We start from the raw sequence: 23061 nt of genomic DNA on the forward strand, positions 1-23061 counted from the left end.
AATTAAAAAGGAAACATTAAATGTCTTTTACAGGAGTGAATTTGCAAGATATTTGTTCTAGGTCAACTTCACCTTTCATAGAGAATCATTAAAAACAACAAAACTTCCTCTAAAGAGGTAACTTATAATTTGTCAGATATTTTAAAAAAGATTGTAATGTCCTGTTACTTAAAAGGAGGAGGTAACTGATCTGACTTCTGAGCCAGCCTGCCTCAAGATAACAACACAATTTGCCTTAGCTACTCCTAATAAAATCATTTCCAAGTGTGTTATTGGTATTAATGATATAAAATTGTATTAAGACTGCTTTCTTTTTTAGTAATAGGATTAATCAATTTGGTGTAAGTTTTTAATAACCTTATAAGAAAGATATCACTTCTCGACTTTTTGGCTAAGATCAAGTGTAGTATCTGTTCTTATCACTTTAATGACTGATATGTCCTCTATCCGAGGACAATAAATTAAATGGATTTTTGGAGCTTGGAGTTGGAATAGGAGCTTGCTCCATCCACTCCATGCATTGACCTGGTATTGCACTACTTCCAGGAACGGAGCACCCCCTCAGGGGAATTAAAAAAAAAGAGAGAGAGAAAAGATTATTAATGATGGGGTGAGATGAATTGATTGAAGGAACTGGAAAAGAATTTTTCAATGTTGGAACACAGAATGCTCATTAAAAATGCTTTTTGAGTTGTACTGAGAATGTTTAAAGTATGTGTATAAAGATGTGCATATGTAGGAAAGAATTTTCAGGCTAAACCTAAATGCCATGCCTAAAGTTAGATATTCTTCAACTGTTTACGGACCCTTAAGGATACTCTAAAAGTTTTAGGTAGGGACATAATCTTAATCTAAATTCATCTTACAATAGACACAGATGACGTCTATGTTAGGTGGATCACAAAGTGATAAGTACAGATATAATTGGAGGTTTAACCAGGTTAAACATACACAAAAGTCTATCACCTTGTGTTTTACAAATGGGTAAATTTGCTATGTAAAAACAAACAACTTTGAAATAGGAAAAAAAAAATGTCAGGATGCTTATCTCTCTGCTCTGTAATTTCATTTTGCTTTTGCTTTCCAACATATGCTACTTAAATTCATGGAAAGCTGGACTCTTAAAAAAAAGTGGAACCCCCTTTATCTCAAACCCCATGCAAGTTTAAGCCATGTGTCCCCCAGACTCTGACTAGAGACAAAAATGACCAATTGTTTCTGACAAGGAAAAAGGAATGCAGCATGTAACTGTGGTTCTCTTTAGTTCATCTCTTATGAACACCTAAAGTCACATCTGTTAGATAAATTCTTTCACTACACAAAATGTTAAATAGATAAACTGAGTCTTACGATAAGGTCTCACTCATTAACAGGTCACTGATGCTAATTTGTTATGATTTAAGGGTTACAAAACTGGCTTTAAGACTCAGTAAAGTAAATTAAGTTTCTCTTTTCATCAAGGTTTTAACTATTCTAAAGATAAAGGCTCACATAGAAATGGTTAATTTCCAAAGGTGAAGTACTCATACCTAAAGACATTGTGACTTTACAGATAGCTTCTGTCTTATTTATGCTAATTTTATTAAATGGTCACAACTAGGCTTAATCACTTAGTTTTAAGTGATTTAATTTCAGTAATAATAACTTTCATCTTCCTAGGATTTGTTGGGATAGCTTACTTAAACTTTATCAAATTTAAGTCATGGGTAAAACATAAAATTGTCTTATGTTAATAAAAATTTCTGTAGTACAAAAAATCAATAGCTATCAAGTTTAAGCCAAAATCATTGGTTGTCAAATAATGTTTTTTTCTTTCAAAAAATTTATCAAGCATTATATTAATATTTAGTTAACTATTTTGGCACAGAAAAGACCAAATTCTACTCTATTGTATGTAAAGTAACTGTCTCAATTTTTACATCATAAGTCCAGTGCTTATAACAAAAGTAACTCTTAAGACATATTCCCTACTTTAGGGTACAGCCTCATGCTCAAACGATGGTTCTCATCTAATATATATATATATATATATATATATATATATATTTATTTATTTATTTATTTATTTATTTATTTATTTATTATATATAATTCAAGCTCCATGGTTCTGCTTCCAATGTTTTCTAGGTAATTTGTACCCACACAGGTATCTGAACTAATCAAAGATGTTTTCACACAGGTGCTAAGACCTTATACTGTCTTACTTGTTCTTTTCTGATAATTCCTAGGTTAAATCAGTTAAGTTTATAAATCAATTGGTACTGTTTTCAAGACTGATAACAGGCTCTGCCTATATTTATAAATGTTAGATATTTAAAATGTGAGATGTGCCTACTTCCTATGCCTCAGATATATGGCTTATGCTGCCACAGTACAACAAAAATTTTAAAGATAGGACAAAATGATTTTAGAAGCCCTTGAGCCATTCTTTAACTAAGTCTATTTCAGTAATCAAATGTGCTCTATTTGTACATATATCCAGGCTGATGTAACTTCCTTTCTGATTGTGTTAATCACCTATGTATAAACCAAAGCCAACTAGAATCATTAGAGTAAAAGGTGTCAATATTTTGGCCTGTACTCCCATGTCATGAGGCCACTGGAGATGATGGGACACTTCTACACTGGCCCCCTGGTAAGTCACCTGTCTTCCTGAGCAGGGAGGATATGGAGACCCAAACAAAATTGGTGTACAGTCTAAAACAGGTGAGTCACAATTGAAGAACAACCGGCCCTCTTGACTTCCCAAAGAAGGAAAAACTACTTGGCCAGCACGGCCCTGACTCATCCTAACAGGCAAGACACCAGTAAACTATGGGGCTACTCCTGTGTCACTAAAGTCTCTTTGGAGATCCATTAATGACCTCTAAAATTAATCCATAATTAACTTTTGGCTATCTGCATGGTCTTAAATACTCAGAGAGAAATCTGTAACCAAAGATTAAAAAAAAAAAAAAGACCTTAAATGTATAAATGGCCCTTAACTTCTGAAATTAGCTACAGCCATGATGTTAGTACAGGAACAACTTGGTACAGGCCATATTGGACCTACCACCTCTCTTTGGAATACTCCTATCTTTGTATTGCTCCAGGACCTTAGAGAAATTAATAAGGCCATGGTACCTATGGGGGCCCTACAACCAGGCCTCCCCACTACAGTAGCAATTCCTGCAGGACATTGTAAAACCATTATTGACCTAAAGGATTGCTTTTTTACAATTCCCTTACACTCCTCATCAGTATTTTACATTTAGTTTACCTGTGGTAAATTTTAGAGGCCCTGCAGATAGTGGAGGCTACAATTCTGAGCCAAAGAGCCACTTTTATCTCTTATAAAAAGTCTCTTCTCCTAGTCATCTGTGCCACTGACTTTACACCCACTGGGGTGTTCTGGCAGGAGAGGCACCTCTTCTGGGTCCATTTACCCTCCAAAAGTTAAAAACGGGGGACTTATATCCCATAAAAGGCTCTCCAAAAAACATTCTTCATCATGCACTGTTTGTCCTAAACTTTTTAACCCTTGACGCTCAAGGAAAGTCGGCAACTGATCACTTTTGGCACACAAATACAAAAAAAAAAAAAAAAAAAAAAAAAATGCCTTTGCCAAAACCATGTGGAAAGATCCTTTAACCTTAAAATGGAATGGCCCAGACCCAGAACTCATTTGGGGCCGAGGATCAGTATGCTTGTCTGACCAGAGAGACTTGTAAAACAAGCTGATGATCCTCCAGTGACATCTCACATACATCCAGGGAAGAAACACTTCCCTGAGAGAATCTCCCTTTTTTCCCTAATAGGACAGAGCTAGAAGGACCTCTACGTATCTTAATCCCCTCACTCATAATTGGACCCGTTATTATAATTAAAATCATGTCTTTTATATGTCAAAAGATTAAAGCCATTAAGGTGTAGCCTTTACAGGTCCATTATCACAGACTGAAGCTGGCGGATCAAGGCGAGGTGTTGCCACTGAAGACCTACCACCAGCAGCTGTCACTCTCCCTTGATCTTACATTCTGTACTTATTTACTATACTTCTGTCCTCTACACCTCTGCTATCGCTGCGGTCTACCTGTCTTGGCCAAATAGCTACCCCTCCTTTCGGAGCTGCATAGTATTCCAGACCTATATATATCAGCTCACAATAAAGTGAGTGTGATATGGGCACCAACATGGGTGTGAGGCAAAGCACCGCAAGGGAAGGTCCCTTTATAACGGCTTCTGGATTTCCTGAGAGGTATACCTGGCTTGCATGGAGGTTGGTACCATAACTGTTATCACTAAGGCCATGCCTCACTCTCCAGCCACATAGGCCCTGCCTCCCTCCCCAAAAGGTACCAAGGGCCAAAGATTGTGGGAAAAAGACATCCCAAGGGAGGAGGTGGGTCCCTACTCCCCCAGTTGGTTAATGCCCACTGCTGCAAAGCGGGCCTCCCCCGAGGAGATGTTGGGAGCTATGAATCAAACCTTGGCCATGTTAACAGAAACCGCCATATAGCAAGTTAAGTTTCTACTTCCTCACCTAATACTCAACTACCAGAAACAAAGACTGCCATATAGCAAGTTACGTTTCTACTTCCTCACCTAATATTCAATTACCAGGGGATCATACACTTGGCTGAATACTCTCCAATGCTGTCGGTAGCTGATGAAGAAACAAAGGCATTGCAGCCCACCGCTGAATAGCGGGATTCCCCCCTCTTTTGTATAAAAGAAGGGAGGAGATGTCCAGAGCCATAGAGCAAAAGCCTCTCCATTTTGCCTGGGCCTGCTCATAAACTGACTCATTACTCAGAAAGCTGGTCCATCCAGCTTTCTGTTAGGTACTTCTGGAACTGGTTAGCAGACTACTTACAGAATCTTATCTTTTGCAAAACGCCAGTTTATGGTCAGGATGTGAAACCTGGTGCAGTCAGGATGTTAAGCCAGTGAGGCAAGATTAGATGAACACCTAATTACATCCCCTCTAGGTTTCCTGACAACTCCTTGCCCTGGCCATGTCCCCTTCCCCCTACAGCCCTATCTAAACCTAGATGTAAGAATAAACTCTCGAGGCCGTGACAAACATCTAGCATGGTCTCCTTCTTGTGTCTGTTTGCCTTCTTTCATTCAGGTTATTTTTTCCCCTCGCTTCTTTGTTCGAATCCCCACTGGCTGGGGCATTTGTTTACAGTGGCACAAGCTTCTGACACTTATGTACTTGTTCTCTCTTTCAAGTAAATCAATTAAAACATTTTTAAAAATAAAATAACATATCAGAGACTCAGAAAATCTGGAATTTCAAAGTCTGGTAGATGGTTTATCCTCAGTCCTCATATATTCTGGGACTGTAGTGACAGAGATTCCCCACTGTCCTATAGTGTGGCCCCCTCTTTGCAAACTCAAATGCTCTTCTCCTATGCATCTGGGTGTGTGCTGAGGGTGACATGTAGATACCTTTGATCCAGATTGATATAATGCTAAGCTCTTGACCTATCACCTCTACTTAGGTATAATCAGTTTGGGCCACGAAATACCACATCCCCTTCTTTCATTTATTCATACAATCCACTCTGTTCTGCATCCTTCAAAGATATTCATGTTCCTCCTTTACTATTTTTCAGGTTACAACTTTATAATGGGTATATATAAGTCCTTATAACATTCCTTTATCATTCTTTAAATATTTATGAGATCAGGCATTTTCCCCCTTTGTTTCCTACATTTATGAAGAGAGTTTTTTGGTAGCACACTTGCACTCACATATTCCAATATTGATCAGTCTGACTCCCTTCTAAGCTCCACTGAGAAGCTGTGGGATGGATTATAGCTTGTAAGAAGTTTGTTTATACAATCTAGTCCTGTCAGTTAAAAAAGTATTCCAAACCTCTGTCCTGTTTTCAGTACATTTTGTCATACATCATCTTTGTTAAAGTTTTTCATTGTACTTCCTTATAAATGAACACATAAAAAATACACTGTTGGGCTATGAGAACTGGATTGTGGTTAAGGCACTTGCCTGTACAGCCAAAGGACCCAGGTTCAGTTCCCCAGGACCCATATAAGCCATATGCATAAGGTGACACACGCATCTGGAGTTGGTCTGCAGTAGCTTAGAGGCCCTGGCATGCCCATTCTCTCTCTCTCTCTCTCTCTCTCTCTCTCTCTCTCTCTCTCTCTCTTTCTCTCTCACCCCCTCTCTCTTTCAAATAAAAAATAACAGAATGATTTTTTGAAAGGTGCACTGTCCTCAAAACAGAAAGCAAAGTACTATGCTTTCCTTTTTTCTCTTCCCCTCTTCACAGAGAGAAAACTGTAATAAGTTTGTATCCTATATGCACTAATTACATAAAAGAGCCTTTGAAAGGTACTTGATGCATATTCTTTCTAACCCTCACACTGAAATAAAATAAGCAACAACAAACAGGGCTGCCTCTATATAAGTCAGCATGCTAACTATTGCAAAGTGGAGCTGCCAAAGAAGGCTCCTTCTACATAGAAAAATACTGCAAAGTCATACCTGCCTACTCAGAAGATAATGTTCTTCTTTATATTTGATTCCAAAAGATCATTTAACAGTATCTACTGTTTTCATGCTGTAGTGGTTTGAATGTGAATATATTTCCCCCATAAACTCATTTTAATAAAGGTTAAGCTTTCCATTTAAGTCTTCAGCCCTATGCTGGAGGAGATGTCACTGTGGGCAGATCTTACATCCAGCTCTACAGGGTCGTAGTGAGCCTATTTGAGCTGTGGCTGCTTGTGCTTGCTGGTGTTGGTTCTCTCTCTATCTCTCATGCTGGAGTGAGCCTATTTCTTCTGCCATAATGAAACTCCCAAGGACTCCGTGAGCCTGAAAGAAATCTTTTCCTCCCATAAGCTGTTTGGTTGAGTGTTCTGGTTAGAGCCAGGCAGCTGTATATGTATGGAGTACAGACTTCTACCTGTAGTATTCCCTAATGATTTATTTATCCAGAGTATGACACCCTGAATTTGAGGTCAATACAGCATTTAGTGTATTTTATTAAAGTACATGCAATATGTTTAATCATGTGCCACAGAGATTTCTACACTTGTGTATTTATTAGGGGACCTAAGGATGATATTGTAAAAATATCCATCTAAAAATAATTATTTGAATTCTGTTTCAATAAATCTGGGTTATAATTCAAGTATAAAGATTATCAACAAGTCCTTAAGACCTATTCTTAATGCTTGAACAGTATATAACAGAATAATAAAATATTTAATTCAGATGAGAATTCCCTTAACCATCAAATTTGGATGAGCTGAGTTTTCTTTGAAGAAGTTCTTGGAAAATATCAACAAGAGTGTTCTAGAAAATAGATAAAATTTGTCCTCTTTAAATATAGATAATTGTTTAGGGTATTTTATTTTTCCACTTAGGCTTTTTCATTCAAACATGCTTGGCATTTTAGAGTGTTAGAAAAAAAATATAACTTTCTATCTCAGGTTGACTTGATTTCTAAGACTGTGAACAGAAATTAAAGTAGCACAAATTTCTTGAGAGAACATGTTCATGTTATTCAGTTATAAGTAAATAGAAGCTTCCTAAGTAGTATATCTCATACATATGAAATAGAATAAGCAATATTTTATAAACTACTTAATAGTGCATTAGGGATGGAGTGATGTCTTAGTGGTTGAAGTGCTTGCCTGGAAAGCCTAGGAAACAGGTTTCATTGCCCAATACCCAGGTACACCAGGTGATGCATGTGTCTGGAATTTGTTTGCAGTGGCAAGAGGCCCTGGTATGTCCATCCTCTCTTTCTCTCATAAATTAATTAATTAAATATATCTAACATAATGTACTAGATATTTGAGTTGTATTGGTAAATCTTTTATTTAAAGACATAAATATGTAAAATATAATTCAAGTAAGAATCAAGTTATCTCATCAAAAGAGTAGTTAAATATACAAATAATTAGTAAATAAATGCCTTAGCTTTGGTCCTCAAGCTACTGCACAATGGTAAGAAACTGGCCTCTCTGACTAAATATGTAATTAATAAAAATTAAATAATAATTAAATAAGAAGACAAAGAAAACATGAACTTTATATTCTGCTCAATATACCTGGTATTCATTTTGAAATCTGATTCTTTCTCAGTCACGATACTCATGTTCAGCACACTGTCGCAGATGGAAATATAGAGCTTTTAATTCTAGAATTGTTTAGTTTTATGAGTTATTGCTTTTATGTAAATAGTTGTGTTGCACTACATCCTCACTTTTGGCACTATATATTATTTCCAGATTTAAAACAAACATAAAGGCAGTTTGCCATTTTCAAGAAACTCAACAATTTAAGGATTTAATAAGCCAAAATCTTAAAGAAAACATTGCAAATTTTTCTCTCAGAATATTCAGATAGAGATATTTAGAGCATAGTAAATATTAAGTTTAAATAATTTGAAAATTAGCAGCAAAAATATTGATTCTAGACCACTGTATTTTAGGAATTCTGATTATTCCACTAAGAGCTGTAGTATTCCCTCCTGACTTCTTTGTCTAGAGTATGACAATGTTAACTAGAGATCAGATGACATGTATTACATATTATTAAGGTCAGTGAAACAGATTTAACCAAATATCATTGCCTGATTTTTCCACTAAGAAGTAAACTATATGTGCACTTAACTGATTGATTCATTTGACTTACTTATTTTTTTAATTTTATGAGAGATTCTCAGAAAGTACTCAAAACTGGCTGACGTTCACCATACTTCCCAAGGTGGACTCAAGCTCCTCACAACCATCCTCCTTAGCCTCATGTGTGTAGGGTTCTCAGGTATGAGCCTCTATGCTCAGCTTATATCTTTTTAAATATCTTTGGTGTAGCTCAGTTTTTAAACATAAATAAATTTAGAAATCTTCATACAAATGTTTTATTTCATTCTTTTAGTTGAACCAATATTTTATGTGATCTGTATAATTAACATAGAACCCATCATAGCCTTTGATGAGAACTGACATTTCTTATACAGAGATAAACCTTTCTTTGTAATTTTGATGCTTTTAATTTTTTTTTGGGGGGGGGCTTTTTGAGGTAGGGTCTCACTCTAGCCCAGGCTTACCTGTAATTCACTATGGAGTCTCAGGGTGGCCTTGAACTCATGGCGATCCCCCTACCTCTCCCTTCCAAGTGCTGGGATTAAAGGCATGCGCCACCACACCCTGTATAATTACTTTTATTTTTTAAATTGTTAACACTATCCCATGGTAATGCCCTCCTACCCCCCACTTTCCCCTTTGAAACTCCACTCTCCATCATATCTTCTCCCTCTCTCAATCAGTCACTCTTTTATTTTGATGTCATTATCTTTTCCTCCTGTTATGATGGTCTTGTGTACATAGTGTCAGGCACTGTGAGGTCATGTATATCTAGGCCATTTTGTGCCTGGAGGGAGCATGTCATATGGAGTCCTACCTTTCCTTTGGCTCTTACATTCTTTCCATCACCTCTCCTGAAATGGACCCTGAGCCTTGGAAGTTGTGATAGAGGAATTGCAGTGCTGAGCACTCCTCTGTCATTTCTTCACAGCATCATGATGCCTTCTGAGTCTACCAAAAGTGCAAGTAGCATTAATATATGGGTAGGAACATTAAGAGAAATGCTTACTGGGCAGTTTTGTGAGCATAGTATATACATTTATCCAGACAGCAGTAGACATTATATCCCTAGGGCTCATGACTACCCCTGTTGTAGATTTTCATTATCAGAGATGTATTCCCTCCCATGAAGCCGGCCTGCAGTCCAATTAGAGGCCAAATATAAGGCTTGTAGTGTCCACTGTTGAGTATCTTCACTGGTTATTTCTCTCTCACACATTGAACTGTATGCAGAATGGCTTCATCCAGCTTTCTGTCAGGTGGTCTACATGGAGGAGGTTATCATCTCAGTTCCAGCAGGATTTCTCAGTGGCCTTGCAGCCCAAGTATGTAGAGTCTTGAGCAACAGGATCATACCATCTATTCCTGGTGGGAAACCAAGGGCCTCTGCAATGGCCTGTAATGTTTTGGGGACATCAGGGACCTCTGTGGCCAACGACTCACTAGAAGGTAACCCATCCCTGGCACTGAAAATTTTCTAGTAACAATCTATTGGTTTTAATTTTTTTGCTTGCGTGTGTGGTGTGGTATGTATGTAGTATATGCACATATATGTTCTTTGCAGTGCCCTGTGAACATGCCTGGGGTAAGCTTCACCTGGGTGTAGATGCCAATGGGGAACATCAGGTGTCCTCCATTGCCATTCTTACTTGAGATGGAGTCTTACTGTTCTCAAAGAATGCTGGGGTTTTGCAAACTCTGGTGATTCTCTGCTTTTCACAACACTGGGGTTTTTTCAGATGTGATGCACATGGCTATAACTAACTGTTTATATGGGTCCTGAAGATTGAGTTCAAGATACCTTTCAGAAGCCAGGCTTGGTGGTGCATGCCTTTAATCCCAGCACTCGGGAGGCAGAGGTAGGAGGATCACCATGAGTTTGAGGCCACCCTGAGACTCCATAGTGAATTCCACGTCAGCCAGGACCAGAGTGAGACCCTACCTCGAAAAACTAAAATCTAAAAAAAAAAAAAAAAAAAAAGCCTCAGTCTGGGCTGGAGAGATAGTTTAGCAGTTAAGTGCTTTCCTGTGTAGCCTAAGGACCCTAGTTTGAGGCTCGATTCCCCAGGACCCACGTTAGCCACTTGCAAAAGGGGGAACACACATCTGGAGTATATTTTCAGTGGCTGGAGGCCCTGGAACATCCATTCTCTCTCTCTCTCTCTCTCTCTCTCTCTCTCTCCCCCTCCTTCTCTCTGTCTGTTGCTCTTAAAATATATATATATATATATATATATATATATATATATATATATATATATATATATATATATATATTTAAAGATACCTCTCAGGCCTCTTCAGGCCCTCATGCTTGTGCAGGAAATTCTGAACCATTTCCCTAGCCTGAGTTGGATGCATTTTAATAGTAATAAGTACCATCATTTAATATATTTTTCAACAGTTTACTTTAAAAGCTTTCTGTAAATTTACTACTTGGTATATGTTCTAAAAATTACCACTTGGTGTAGTCCTACAAAGACTTCATTGTTATGAAGTTATGAAGTCTTTTTAGGATAAGACCAACATCTTTAATTACTGTTCCTATCATGAAATTTAAAGTTGTGAAAGCAATCTGCTAAAATAATTTTTCCTATTCTTACATAAATATGTCTTACACAAATTTGTCTTGTGGAATAATTACATAAATTATTGATAAATTTCTTCAGAAGTAAATTAAAAAATTGATATTATTGTAGTCCTCTTCCATTCAAGAACAATAAAGATATTTTCATTTTTTTTTATTCTTAAGAATAAAATTTATCTGTAGTGATTTGTAGCAACTTAAACTTTCCAAGTAATATTTTCAAAGTATTAGTGACATTTTTCAAAAGTATTTTCAGATTAATAGCAATTTAGGAATTGTTTTCAGTACCATTACTTTTAGTCATAGAAGATTAGGTAACTTTTGTACATTTAGTATATTGCAATTTTTAAATTAGTATAAAAATGTAAATTTTATATGAAGCATAATTTTACATATTTCCATGATATAATTAAAAACCATGTTATAGATGGTTTTACCTTTATGTCACTTACTAACATTCACATCTTTCTGTAGCTCAGTCTTTTCTTTTTATTTCTGACCATTGTTTCATCTTATGCATGTGCCATCATTTGATGTCTTGGTCACTCCTTTTTCATATAAACACATAAATAAATTACTTTTTATCAGTTATGTACATAGTGTGTATACAGTCATGTTGGTACCATCATTAGCTTTCTCCCTGTCCTCTCTCTCTTCTCTCTCATCTCTCTTCTCTCTTATATTATCTATCTTCTTCGTTCTGTAGGAACTCTCCTCATTGATGAATATGGGTAGTGCATTGTGGGTTAGCCATCAGTTATGAGTAAGAAGCAATGTCTCTGTGCATTATGATCCCACATGTGGCTGTGATTATCTTTCCGCCCACTCTTCTGCAAATTTCCCTGTGCCGCATTGGGATCATTTTAGGTCTACTTCGGTGATGAGGACTTGGGAGCTTCTGTGTCTCTGGATATCTGCTTTGATAGGAGTTAAGTGTTCTCAGAGTCAATCTCCTTCACCCTTGTGCTGGTACCAGGTTCACCAAGATGACAGCACTCTTGCTCATTTCCCCAATTATTCTTGGTTTCAGTTGGAGCCCCGGTGAGGTGTGATGGGCTGATTTTCTCCTCAGGATCTCTGTTCATCTGGAAAACAAAAGTAAATTTTCCAATAACGAGTGAAACTAGGACCAGATAAATGGGATACCCATTGTTATTTTAGAAATAATTTAATAGGTATAGGCCTGTTAGTAGCCCAAGATTGGTGGAAGGTTGATAAAGTAGTGCTGGCTCATGTTTTGGATATAGTTCTAAGTTCTTTCCCAGCTCCATCTATGGGTTCCTTTCCACTGAGCAGTTCAGTTAGCCAAATCAAGAGCAGTTGGTTACTTACCATAGCTGTGTGCCACTACTGCACTTGTGTGAGCATCATGTCAGGTTGTTTGCTGCTGATAGCTTAGAACATGAGTTGCTTGGACAAAGTTTGTCATTTTCCCCCAGTTGCTCATGTAGCACCTTCTGGCACTAGACAAGCTAACTGTCTGGGCACTGACTCTCTTCCTGATTCCAGCCAGGTCACTCCATTTTCTGTACCACAGCATATGGTATCTTCAGCAGTAGGGTCTTAACACTAACCTTTGGTGGGTGTTCAAGTATTCTGTCAGAAATATGTCTTCTTTTGGGAAACCTTTTAGTTGTCTGTGATCAACAGATTATTGTGGATGTTAGCCACATGCTGGTATTGCAAGTTACAGGGCAGCTCCAAGGAAAAAAAGGATGAAGAAGATAGATAATATAAGAGAGGTAGAGAGATGAGAGAGAAGAGGGAGTGAGAGAGAAACAGGAGAAGGTAAAGATTAGTCTTCTGCATTCCCTCTTCAGGGCCCTATGATTCAGGTGTTCCCTCTAAGGACCTGCTGAAGGTTCAACCTGTTAGTCTGTCTTTTAGGATGTAGAATTTTATGGTACCATTGCTATTTGGGTACAGTTTTGTGTCCCCCACTTCCACCCTTACCCTTCCTTCCTGCCTCACCTTCCCTAATGTCCAGTCCTCGAGATGCTTATTAGGTATGTCAGCATCTCAGGTAGATTCAGATTAGGAGCCACAGATGAGTGAGACCATGTGATGATTATCTGTCTATGATTGGGTGTGTTTGCTGAGAATGATCTGTTCCAGGTACAACCATTTTTCTTCAAACTCTCAGTGTGTCATTTTTTCTTACTGCTGTATAGAATTCCATCATGTAGATATATCACATCTTGGTTATCTGTTCATCTAATGATGGACATCTGGGTTGATTCCAGCTCATAACTATTATGGATTGAGCAGCTACAAACATGGTTGAGCAAATCTCTCTGAATTGAGGCATGGAACATTTATGGTAAATGCCAGGAAAGGGAATAACTAGGTCTGTTGGTAACTCTATAATCAACCTTTTTTAGGAGTATCCATATTCCTTTCCGTAGTGGATGTACGATCTTACATTCCCACCAACAATGAACAAGGGTTCCTATATCTCCATGTCTTCTCCAGCATTTGTCTTCATTTAAATTTTTAAATGTTTGCTATCCTTACTGGGGTAAGGTGGAATCTCATAGTTGTTTTAATTTACATTTCCCTGATATTTAGGAATGATGAACTTTTTCTTAAGTGTGTGTTTGTCATTTTTATTTCTTCCTCTGAGAACTGCTTGTCCATTTATTTGCCCCATTTTGTGAGTGGGTTTTTTGTATTTTTATATTTTAGGTTTCTGAGTTCTTTGTAGATTCTAGAAATTAGGCCTCTGTCAGTTGAATAGCCAGAAATAAATAAATAAATAAATAAATAAATAAATAAATAAATAAATCTGTCATTCTATGGGTAATCTTTGTCAAATATCAAGTAGCTGTAGAAGATTAACGTCAGTCTTAATCATACGCTCTCCAGTGTCTTGTGGCTCAGGTGTTCTTTCTAAGGGCCTTATGAAGGTTTGGTCATGTTGTTGTTGTGGTTAATCTTATTTATGTGGTGTATTACATTGACAGATTTCCATATGTTGAACCACCCCTGCATTCCTTGAATGAAGCCTACTTGATCAAGGTAGATAATGCTTTTGTTGTGTCCTTGAACTTGGTTTATGAGGATTTTGTTCAGGATCTTTGCATCTAAGCTCATTAGGGAAATAGGCTTGTAGTTTTCTTTTCTTTTGGCATCTCTACCTGATTTGCTATTAGGGTGATAGTACCTTCATAGAATGAGTTGGGGAGCTTTCCCTGTTCTCCAATTGTATGGTGCAGTTTTAGAAAATTGTTTTTGGTTCTTCCATATTGTTTTGATAGAACTCAGCTGAGAAGCCTTCTTGTCCTGAGCTCTTTTTTGGGGGGAGGTTTATGATTACCTTTGCAATCTCAATGTGTTTGATAGGTTTGTTTAAGAGATTAATCTGCTCTGAGTTTAGCTTTGGTAGGTGGTATGTGTCCAGGAAGAACCTATAAGTGGAACTATGGCTAGGATGGCTACTTGAGGGGATTGTGGGACTAGTGGGTTACCTGAGAGCATGGTAATCAACTGATTCCCTTATTGGCTCCTCTGAACCCTCCCAGTGGAGGTCTATTAGAGTCTGCTTCCCTCTAGAAGACCCAATGAATTTCCTTTCCTTCCTCTGAAGGTGAGACATGATTTGGTGGACACCATCTTGATTGGAAGTCCAAACTATTTTTTTATAAAAATTTTCTGAACACTGAGTGTGATGTTACCTTGAGTTTATTGTTTTTTATTAAAGTGAGGAAAGTGTCTTTTATTAATAGTTTTATAAGAATTGTAATGCAAAACAGCACCAGATCCAGCAGATATTTTATACATCTAAATGATGTTATGAATTATTTAGCTTGTTGAAATATAGCATTTCATTGATTTTCAGATATTTAGTCATTATGGTATACTTTAATGGCTTTTATTTCCTAGTTGCACCAGCTTTCTCTTACTGTTTAAGAAGTTATTATGATAATCACTGGTATGGAGAAAATTCTGAGTTGGATATATAATTTCTGCATTCAGTTGGCCTTTTGCTTTTGTGTCTATGAAAACTTATATATCATGTTAGGAGTAGAAGAATGTGTTCATTTCATATGAAACAGACAGCCAAAAGACAGATAATCTGTACAGTCCCATTATCTGCTTCAAGAAATACCCATTAACCTCCATGTCATCACATCCCATACCACCTTGGAACCATGTCATCAAAACATGGACTTGGGTGGGGGGGGGACTTTCAGACAAGATGGTGACCACCTAGCTGTGCTGCAGATACTGGGGAAAAAAGGCAAGAAATTAATGGTTATCAGGGTCTTCTTGCCAGTGGGAGGGCACAGAGTGGGGAAAAACAGGGAATCAAGGATCCCCTCTTGGGTGGGTAGTCCACCCCCCCATACAGCCGCCGCACCCCATGCCCCAAGCGGCTGTGCTCCGATCACGTGCATGCCAGCCCATCGCGTGCCCACCAGACCACTGCACTGACTGTGCGGGGACCACAGCTGTTGTGCTCTGATCGTGCACGCTGGTCTGCCACACTGTGCTTGGTTTGCACACAGGCAGGGGCCACCTCTGCTGTGATTAGGCAGCTGCCAGATCAAATGCTGCTGTGATCCGATGGCTTGTCCACTGGCCAGCCACTCCTATGTCCTGATCCCATGCCCACATCAGCTGGCTCTGCACTACAATTGCTCGTGCAGCAGGCCAAGTCCCACAACATGGGCCACACAAGCCCACACTGAATCACTAGTGCCAGCTCAGGTGCCATCCCCTACCTGTCCGTTGTCACCATCCCCCACTCCCCAGAGGCGGGAGAATGCAGACTGTTTGCAGGTCCCAGTGTTCCCAGCCAGAGTTTGGACAACTTCAGAGTTTGCTATCTCAGTCCCCTTTCAAGCTCGAAGGCAGGCAGCTTTGGTACATTACTGGGTGAGAATTCAGGCAACTTTGGTACCCCTGTCAGGCAGTGGATAAGTGGCTTTGGCAAGAGACAGCAAAAACCCAGGCTACTTGGCAACTGCCCCAAGTTGCCTTGGGTTCTCATTGAGCTAGAGCCCAGGCTGCTCCACCCACCTACCTGCCCATACACTGACATGGGTACACCACAGCGCAAAAGAAATAACATGAAAAATAAAATGCAAGAAAATCCAGACAGATCACCCAGTCCAACAAGAAGTACATCTAACCAAAACAGAAGAGTGTTTAGGATCATAAAATCAAGTGGAAGCTATGAGCAATGCAACCTGGACCAACCTACTGCTAAAACTTGCAGGAAAGATACAAAGGCAGATAATCATGTGGATGCTACCATCACTAAGCTAAAGCAATATGACAAGACACTGGAAGGAATTCAAAGAGAGCTAAAAGAGTTGAGGGAGAGTGAAAAAAAAAAGGACCTCAAAAATCAGCTGGTCACACTAAATGAAACCATAAAGAAATGCAAGGATGATTTCCAAGAATCATCAAGAAAATCAGAAAACGAGTGAAAAGGGAGCTGGACAGAGAGATGGAAGTGATACATAGGAAAGTAGTAGAAAATTCAAACTTAATTGAACAAGGCCAAAACTTGCTAGAGGCTCTCAAAAATAGAGTCAGTGAATTGGAGGACACAAACACTGATCTGGAAGACAGGATGGAAGAAACAGTTTAAGAGTTCAAAATTTTCAGTAAGTTCAAAAGTTCCGGTGAACAGAACATGAGGGAATTGTGGGATGCACTTAAACGTGCTAATATCAGAATCACTGGAATACCAGAAGGAGAAGAATTTCATACCAAAGGCATGGAGAACTTAATTAACAAAATAATTGAAGAAATCATCCCCTGTATCTTAAAAGAAAAGCCCATCAAGATACAAAAAGCAAAGAGAAATCCTAACCAATCAGACCAAAGGAGAATCTCCCCAAGACATATTATCATTAAGATTCTAAACATTGACAACAAAGAGAAAATCCTAAAAGCAGCTAGGGAAAAACAGCACACCACATTCAAAGGACACCCCATCAGAATTACTTCAGACCTCTCAATGGAAACCCAGAAAGATAGAAGGGCCTGGAATGAAACTCTCCAATTCTAAGAAACTCTGGCTTCCAACCCAAACTACTCTACCTGGCAAAAGTTTCTCTGATAATAGATGGTGAAAGCAAAACTTTCCATGACAAAATTCAGCTTTACAATTATATGAACACAAAAACAAACCTACAGAAAGTATTCCAGGAAATTTTCCACAGAGAAGAAGCAAATAACCAAAAACAAATGCCTACAAGAAGCAGATCACAACAACGAAACCCAGAGTAGACACAAAAAATTTCAAATTCCATGAAAACACCAAAACACCTCTACTACTACAACATGGCAGGGATCAAATCAAATCTCACAGTCATCACCCTAAATATTAATGGACTTAATGCACCCATCAAGAGACACAAGCTAACAGGGTGGATAAAAATTAGACCCCACAATCTACTGCTTTCAAGAAAACTACCTTACCACTAAAGACAGAAAACTCCTCAGGGTGAAAGGGTGGAAAACACTATTCCAAGCAAATGGGAAAAAGAAACAACAGGTGTAGATATATTAATATCAGATAAAATTCACTTCAAAGCAAAATAATCAAAAAGACAAAGAAGGCTACTTTCTACTTATCAAGGGAACAATCCATCAAGAGGATATTACAATCATAAATCTGTATGCACCAAACACAGGGGCACCACAGTTCATAAAACAAAACCTACTTGACAATAAAACAGAAATAACCACCAACACAATCATAGCTGGGGATTTCAACACACCATTATCAGAAATAGACAGATCATCCAAACAGAAACTCAACAGGGAAGTAAGAGAGCTCAATAAAACCATAGAACACTTAGACCTAAAGGACATCTACAGAACTTTCCATCCCAAATCCATAGAATACACATTCTTCTCAGCAGCCCATGGAACATTCTCTAAAATAGACCACATACTGGGTGACGAAGACTGCCTACACATATTCAGGAAAATCGACATAATTCGATGCATGATATCAGATCACAATGCTATATTGCTAGAAATCAGCAACAAAAAACCCACCAAGAATCCCAATGACAACTGGAAACAGAATAGCACACTCTTAAACAATAAATGGATAGTGGATGAAATAAAAAAGGAAATTGAAAAATTCCTGGAATTGAATGACAATGAGAACACATCATAACAAAACTTGTGGGCACAATGAAGGCAGTCCTCAGGGGAATATTCATAGAAGTCAAGGCCTTTATAAAAAAGACAAAAAGATCCCTAATCAATAGTCTAACCATCCACCTAAAGGCATTGGAAACACAAGAAAAATACAACCCAAAGAGCTCCAGAAGGAAAGAAATAATTAAAATCAGAGTAGAAATTAATGAAATGGAAACAAAGGAAACAATTAAGGCACTTGACAAAACAAAGAGCTGGTTGTTTGGAAAAAAAAAAAAAAAAAACAAGATTGACATACCTCTGTCCAATTTGATCAAGCAAAAAAAGGAGAGACTCCAAATTAACAAAACTCAAAATAAAAAACGAGAGATCACAACAGACATAAGTGAAATTGGCAGAATTATCAGGACTTATTTCAAAAACCTCTATACCACAAACCTGGAAAATGGGGAGGTGATTGATAAATTCCTGGATGCATATCATCTAGCAAAGCTAAACTCAGATCAGATTAATCACCTCAATAAACCCATTGCACTCATGGAGATGGAAAAATGTAATAAAAAACCTCCCAAAAAAGAAGAGTCCAGGACCAGATGGATTCACAGCTGAATTTTATCAAACCTTCATGGAAGAACTCAAACCAATCTTTCTAAAACTGTCCCACACAATTGAAGAACAGGGAACGCTACAATACTCCTTCTATGAAGCTAGTATCATCCTATCCCAAAACAAGGCAGTGATGCCAAAAGAAAAGAAAACTACTGGTCTTTTTCCCTAATGAACATAGATGCAAAGATCCTGAACAAAATTCTCGCAAACCAAATCCAACAACACATCAAAAGCATTATCCACCTTGACCAAGTGGGATTTATCTCAGGAACACAAGGTGGGTTCAACATATGAAAATCTGTCAATGTAACACAACATAAACAAGCTTAAACATAAAAACCACATGATCATTTTGATAGATGCAGAAAAGGCCTTTGACAAGATACAATATCACTTCATGATCAAAACATTGGAGAGAATTGGCATGGACAGTTCTCATCTTAACATAATAAAGGAAATATACAAAGTGCCAAATGCCCAAATAATACTTAATGGATAGAGACTGGAGGAATTCCCATGAAGATCAGGAACAAGACAGGGATGTCCTCTCTCACCTCTGCTTTTCCATATAGTTCTGGAAGTCCTAGCTCAAGCAATAAGACAGGAGAAGGAAATAAAAGGGATACAATTTGGAAAGGAAGAAGTTATATTAGCTCTATTCGTGGATGACATGATTATACAATGTAAGAGACCCGAGAGGCTCCATCCCAAAACTCCTGAACGTGATTAACTCCTACTCCAAAGTATCAGGATACAAAATCAATGCACAAAAATCAGTAGCATTACTGTATGCAAATGACAAAAATACAGAAAAAGAAATAAGGACATAGTTCAATTTTCAATTACAACAACAAAATACCTTGGAATAACATTAACCAAGGAAGTAAAAGATCTATACAATGAAAATATAAAAACTCTCAAAAAAGAAATTGAATAGGACTTGAGAAGATGGAAAGACCTTTCAGTCTCCTGGATACGCAGAATTAACATTGTGAAGATGACAATCCTACCAAAGGCATATATTGATTTAATGCAATTCCAATTAAAATCCCTACAGTGTTCTTCACGGAGATATAAAAAATGATCTCAAATTTCATATGGAAAAACAGAAGGCCTCACATATCCAAACATATCCTCAGCAAAAGAAATACCTCTGGTGGCATCTCCCTACCTGATCTAAAGCTATACTACAAAGCCATAGTAATAAAAATAGCATGGTACTGGCATAAAAACAGGAGTATAGACCATGGAATAGGCTTGAGGACCCGTAATTTGGGTCAAGCAACTATAACAACTTGATATTTGACAAAGGACCGAACAATGTAGGCTGGAAAAAAGATAGCAACTTCAAATGATGCTGAACAAACTGGATAACCAGATGCAAGAAACTAAAACTTGATCCACACATTTAACCATGTATTACACTCAAGTCCAAGTGGATCAAAGACCTCCACATAAGACCAGAAACTCAAATACTCCTGGACGGAAACTTAGGAAGTACTTTCCATGATATATGAATGGAAAAAGACTTCCTGAACAAAACCCCAATGGCTCAAGTCCTTAAACAGTTACTCCACCAATGGCATCATATGAAGCTGAAGAGTTTCTTTACAGACAAGCATATAATAAGCAAAGCCAATAGAATACCCACAGAATGGGAGAAAAGATTTGTGGGTTATCCAACTGATAGAGCCCTAATCTCTAGAATCTACAAAGAACTCAAAAGTCTAAACAATAAGAAAACAAATACCCCACTCAAAAAATTGGGCGCAGAGTTGAACAGGCAATTCACAGAGGAATATATACAAATGGCAAACACACACTTAAGAAAATGTTCATCATCTCTAATCATCAGAGAAATGCAAATTAAAACAACTATGAGATTGCACCTTACCCCAATAAGGATAGCCAACATCAAAAAATCAAATGATAATAAATGCTGGCGAGGATATGGAGAAGCAGAAACACTCATTCACTGTTGGTGTGAATGTAGGATGGTACAACCACTTTGGAAAACAATATGGAGACTCTTGAACAGCTGACTATAGAGATACCAACAGACCCAGTTATACCCTTACTGGGCATCAACCCTAAAACCCTCAAACCACAGGCCAGAGAGATTTGCTCAACCTTGTTTTTAGCAGCTCAAGTCGTAGTAGCTAAGACCTGGAATCAATCCAGATGTCCATCACTAGAAGAATGGATAACTAAGATGTGGTACATCTACACAATGGAATTCTATTCAACAATAAGAAAAAATGACACAAAGAAATTTGAAGAAAAAAATGGTTGAACCTGGAACAAATCATTCTCAGTTAACTTACCCAATCCCCCCCAAAAAATCAACACATAGTCTCACTCATCTACAACACCTAACCTGAATCTACCCAAGATACCTTACATACCTAGCAAGCACCTCATGGACTAGACAATAAGATGGATGAGGAGGGCGGGGAGGGCATCGAAGGGTGGAAAACAGTAATCTGGACCCAAACTGCAATGGTACTATAAAATTCTACTTCCTAAATGACAGAACAAATGGCTGAACCTTCACTAGACCCTTACAAGAAACACCTCAACCACAAGACATCGGAGAGGGTAGGATCAAGACTAACCTAAATCTTCTACATCTTCCCTCCCTCACTCTCCTCTTCTTCCCCCTCTCTCTTTCCTCTCTAACTCTTGTATATTAGTTATGTTTTTCCTCAATTTCTTAGTGGACACTGGCCTGTAACCCCCACTACCTACTTGGGGCTACCATCCACAATGAGCTTTTGATCAGTGAAACTTACAAGGTTTCCCAAAATAATGACAGAGTTCTGTCAGAATACTTTATGACCCACCAAATGCCAGTGGTAAGATCCTTTTGCTGAAGACTCTATATGCAACTGACACATAAAATGGAATGGCATGGCTGGAAGCCAGGAGAGAGTCAGTCCCCAGACAGTCAACGTGTATAGTGACAGAAGGTGCTACATGGGCATCTAGGGGAAATGACTAATATCTGTCCAATTAGCAACAAATAACCTGGTGTGATGCCCACACAAGTGCAATAGTGGCACACATCCATGGTGGATAACCAACTGCTCTTGATTTGGCTAACTGATCCCCTCAGTGGTAGGAGACCCTTAGCTGGAGCTGGGAAACAAGTCAGAACCATACACAAACATAAGCCCACTCTCCAATATCAAGCAACCATCAATCATGGGGTACAAGAGGGCCTACACCTATCAAACTCTCTATCAAAAATGTAAGTGTTATCTGCTGACCTATAGCCTCAGCCACCCCATGTATTATTTATTCATGTAGTTAAATGTATCTTGGGTAAAACAAATTGAATGATAGCACCAATGTGAAGAAAAACAGGAAAATATTATTGTTTCATTATAACTAACAATATCCTACGTATAAATGTGAGAATACCATCAGGGACAATGATTGAAGCCACGGATTTGATGAGATTGACACTAGCCTCCTCTGAATCATGAACTGGCATGTTTATTGTTTCCTTCTTTAATTTAGTTCTATGTATTCCAAAAAAGTCTTTAAAAAATAATGAAATGTGGGCTGGAGAGATGGCTTAGCGGTTAAGCGCTTGCCTGTGAAGCCTAAGGACCCCTGTTCGAGGCTCGGTTCCCCAGGTCCCACGTTAGCCAGATGCACAAGGGGGCGCACGCGTCTGGAGTTCGTTTGCAGAGGCTTGGAAGCCCTGGCGCGCCCATTCTCTCTCTCTCCCTCTATCTGTCTTTCTCTCTGTGTCTGTCGCTCTCAAATAAATAAATAAATAAATTAAAAAAAATAATGAAATGTTACTATAAAACAATCTTTTCATGTAGCAATATCTTCTTTCCATGAATGTTTTATCAATCCATAGATACTGACTTTAAAATTATCTGTATTTTTCAGTTACATGTAGAATGTGGAGAAGTCTGCACAGAAAGCCTTAAACATACCAAGACTCCATTGGCCTTCTCAGAGCTTTCCGTTGGAGAAAAGAGTGTTTGAACTAGATATTTGCTTTGGGGAATGCAGCACAATGGATCATTCCAAGTTTTGATCAAAAGTTTCTGCTAGAAAGAGCAACCTGGTATTAGACATTACCGACACATTTGACTTTGCCAAAA

The 23061-nt window shown here is 38.2% G+C and overlaps 1 non-coding gene across 1 annotated transcript; it reads left to right on the plus strand.

The window, feature by feature from the left end:
• Nucleotides 1-371: 371 nt before the first annotated feature.
• LOC123453971 lies at nt 372-562 on the plus strand. The gene has a single exon (XR_006633132.1). It is a non-coding gene; the product is annotated as a U2 spliceosomal RNA (small nuclear RNA).
• Nucleotides 563-23061: the final 22499 nt, after the last annotated feature.

The sequence above is a fragment of the Jaculus jaculus genome, chromosome 12, assembly GCF_020740685.1.
Source record: "Jaculus jaculus isolate mJacJac1 chromosome 12, mJacJac1.mat.Y.cur, whole genome shotgun sequence".
NCBI lineage: Eukaryota > Metazoa > Chordata > Mammalia > Rodentia > Dipodidae > Jaculus > Jaculus jaculus.